Genomic DNA, 4,674 nt, shown 5'->3' on the forward strand with positions numbered 1-4,674 from the left:
ATAAATTACTAAAACTATTAAAAGTCTCGCATAAAATTTTGTGTGATCAAGGTTTAAATTTTATTCTATAATAAGATACAATGATTATAAAATCATATGAATAAATAATTTTATTTTATTAGGTGTTTATGTTAATATATATATATATATATGTATAAATTTATATATATATATATATATATATATATATATATGAATATACATACTTATATTTTGATATTTGTTAAACATATATTGAAAAGTTAATATTTTCATTTTGAAATCTTCATTGTTTTTTTTAAAGATTATAAATTATTGAAACCACTAAACATTCCACATTAAAAAAAAATCGTTCGTGTAAAATTTTGTTATACAAATATGCAAATAATCATAAAATCATATGAGTAGAAACCTCGTTTAATAAATATTCATATTAAAAGTATACTATATATCTATGTTAATATCATTTAAATTTAATTATATATCATATATGATAGATAAGATTGATTGTTTTGGTTTATTTACCCTAAAATGATTGTGAATAAACAAGAGTGGTTGTTTGATTTATAAGCGCACGCCAATTTATTACATAATAGTAACTAATTTTTTAGTTATTTAATATATAAATATTATTTTATTATTTCATAATATGCAGAAAAACATAAAATAAGTAATAAATATAAAATATTTATTCTGCACAAGACACAAATCTTTACCTAAGTATGTATCTCTTTAATAATTTTAAATTTCAAACATTTTTTTAAATCTCAGGCCAAAACAAAATAACGAAATGAGAATAAACTAAAAAATCAATATTTATATCGAGCAATAACCAAAATGAAAAAAGTGACACAAAAATGAGAAAAATATTGAAGATATATAGGATTGGCACGTGAACGTAAACTTCTCATAACTATAATTTACTTTTAAATTGCTAAATCATGATATAAAACCGAGCTGACATAGTTTCATTGTTACCAAATAGTAGGCCTGAGATTTTTCGGTCTAAACGTTAGGTTCATATGCGATAAGTGATTTTTTGACATAAATTTTTTTTAAAAATGGGATCAGCTCATCAATAAACAAATTATGTAATTAACAAAAAAAAATTAAAAAATTTGTTTAAGGGCCAAAGATATTAATTCGATCAAGAATATAAATTTTATTTTTCCATACGATATTTCTTAAATAATATTCATACAAATTCACTTTGCGCAATGCACATGTCTTATCCTAGTTGAAAGCTATATGAGAATTAATCAGGATTTTACACAGTTTTTTGCAGTAGTATCCATCATATTAACGACCTTTGAACCTGTGTTCGAATCTTACCCATCGTTTTTTTTTCTTCAATGAAAAGTACTGATGTAATTTTCAGTTAAACCTTTTCATTTATGTTTTGACTTTTTTTTAAAAAAAAATACTACACTACTCTATGAGGTAACTCTCAGTTTGAATGGCCAAACTAAAAATACAGTGATAACCGCGCACTTTGACTGGGATGAAATACCTAAAATAATGGCATGTTTTCAATTTAGAATCAATTATGTTTTTGTTTTTTATTTTTGTTTTTCTCTCTACGTATAAGAACATGTTTCAAATTTAATAGCATAAACATAACACGAAATATTAACTAATATTTGTTGTTGTTTTTATTTTTAGCGATTTTCTGGTGGTAGTTGTAAAAAAATTTGAGTTTTATTTTCTGTTTACCTCATCATAATTGATTTTACGTTTACAAAAATGTAACACAATTGTATATTCAATTTTATTCAGCCTATTTTATAGATTCTTGAAATCTATGTTAAGCCCAAAACAAATTCAAATGGGCTGAAGCAAAAAAAAAACCTTCTCTTTTAGAAATTCAATAGAGCGAGTAGAAATCATTCTCTGTCGGCAAAGCGAAAAAAAAGGAATAAGTTATGCAACCAAATTTTGCTCAAAATGTTTTATAACATTATATATATAAATATGTACATTTTGCAAGAATCCCTTCGGCTTCATCTTCCTTTTCCAATCTTCATTTCCATAAAAAATAAAGGAAAATTGCCAAAAATGACTCAAAACTTGATTTTGAATGCAAAAGTGTTCCTCAAATTCAATCAAATGCAAATGTAACCCAAAAGACTAGTGAAACTACAACAACTTCCTTATGAAAAAACAAAAAAAACATGTATTGAATTTTACCATTATAACCTTCCGCGTGAGAAGACTTACAAAGAGAAGACTTCTTTGTAAGTCTTCTCGTTCAGTAAATCTTAAATATAATTTAAATTTTTTATAAAAAAATATTTTGACGGGAAAAAAATTGAATATCATGTAATAATAAAAATTTCTAAATGATGTAAATTTGGTTTTATTAAAATTGAATTATTTTCAACATAGATGAGTGAATGTTGAGTCATAATAGTCCTTGGTATAGAGTTTGGTAACATATGTTGTAGTATTTTTTGTATCTTATCTTCTTTTTCTAATTTGACATATATGTGTTTAGTGACTATCTAATAACTGGATTTAAACACTATTTAAGTATCTTTTAAGTTTAAGAAAATGTTTTTTTTGCTTAGTTATTTGATTAAAGGGTCTGGAATACTAGAATTTAGGGTTCCCGCCAAAATTTTAGAATAATTTAGGTTTTCCGCATAAATCGAAGTCTTCCATAAATCTTCTAGGAAAGTTTTCCAGAAGTCTTCTAGGGGAAGTCTTCTCATGTAATAGATTTTAAAAGTAGTTAATAAATTTTATAAGAAAATATTTTGAAAAGGAAAAAATTAAAATAATGTATTAATAAATATTTCTAAATGATGGAAGTTTAATTTTACTAAAATTGAATAATGTGTAACATAGATGACTGAATGTAGACTGAGTCATGAAAGTCATTGGTTTAGGGTTTGGTAACGTATGTTCTAGTATTGTTGGTATTTTTAGGGTAGATTTAGAAATCTTAACTTAAAAGAAAACAATTAAATTTGACATATATGTGTTTAGTTTTGTGTATATTAAACACTTTAAAAATTGACTTTAAGTTTAATGAAGTGTTTTTTTTCTTCTATTTAGTTAGTTATTTGATCTTAGGGACTAGAAGATGATACCACTCAAATTACCCTAATGAGTGATTTATACTCTTTCAAATAAGAGGCCGAGTTCTATTACTTAGGGATCGAATTCACAAGGAGCTAGGAAACCTAAAAAATCTAATATAATTTGTTAAGCTAGATGGTTTTAGAGATTTAAATGTAAATTGCAGTTTTATATTGTACAAGTGTTTGTTCAATCAATTGGTTGAGGTTTTGGTGCTTAAAAAGGAAATAGTTAGACTTAGGGTTTTTATTCAGGAAACTTTGGATTATAGTCCTATAGATGCCTAATGAGTTGCATGCATGATAATGTAAAGATCAACTACTTAATCAACAAGTCTATCAGCTTTCGCATGTTTAGACTTGTCTATTAACTAGATCTAATTATCTCAACTATCGTATGTCGATCAATTAGAAAGTGTCGATCGATGATCCTATAGGTATATCGATCGATTCACCTTTCGTTCCGTCAATCGATTATTCAATAATGATATCGATCGACGCGTTTCTAGTTAAGCTTTATGCACGGGTTGAATGATAGCTTACTAAGCTCACTAGATCAGCTCTCGCCTTACTCATAGCAAGAAACTTAGCTCAGTTAGAATGTTTTCAGGATGAGAATGAAGCTCTCGCTTTTATCTATCAATCCTAGGGAAAGTTCTAGGTAGCTAATCTAGTGACAGGCATTAATGAACAATCCTAATGACAATTATCACAACTCAACAATCTATAGTTGGGGATAATCCCTCCAAACCTATTTAAACCCTAAAATCTAACACTAGAACTACTCAGACATGGCTAAGCAATTCATAACAGCAGTTAGGTAAGAAAACTTCATTAGAATAGTAAATATATATTAATGGAGTTCCAATCACAAATTATAACTTTGGATCTTCTCTCCAATCTATCAAAATCCTAGAAAACCTTGCTGTGAAAATAATAAAACAAGAAAAGCACACTTTTCCTCTAATATGGTGACAAAGCTTATATAATTAGGTTAAAACTCGTCAGGGGTAATCTTGTAAATTGGTGAAGACTTTGGCTTCAAGTCGGCTGTGACCAAACGGGCTTTCTGCGCGCTTCGCTGTCGATCGATGTCAAGATATGAACATCGATCGATTATTCCTCTCCAATATCGACCGATGGTTGAGCTCGATGGTCATCTCAGGTGCTTGCTCCAAATATCTCCAGAATGCTCCAAAATCATCACTTATCTCCAAATCAAATCTGCTCTTATAAATATAATAAATAGACTCTATAATATAATAATTACTAGTAAAAACACCTATAAACCATGGATGAAAATGGGTCAAATCCATAGTCTATCAACTCCCCCAAACTTACCATTTTGCTTGTCCTCAAGCAAAACAAACATGCAGTCTCTCCTCAAGCAAAACAAACATGCAGTCTCTCTGAAAGAGATTTGAAAACAGCAGGGACTCACATGATTTAAAACTTAGAATCATAACCTCTACAATATTGCAATCTACATCTAAGAAGTCCTAATCACAAAAGCACATTATACCATATCCTAGCTTAGCAACCAAATTAATCTTGCCAACAACTTAGCAAATCTTGTCTGACATTCCCCTCTACCAACCTCATTTCTTAGCATAAA

Source organism: Brassica oleracea, chromosome C5 (genome assembly GCF_000695525.1).
Source record: "Brassica oleracea var. oleracea cultivar TO1000 chromosome C5, BOL, whole genome shotgun sequence".
NCBI lineage: Eukaryota > Viridiplantae > Streptophyta > Magnoliopsida > Brassicales > Brassicaceae > Brassica > Brassica oleracea.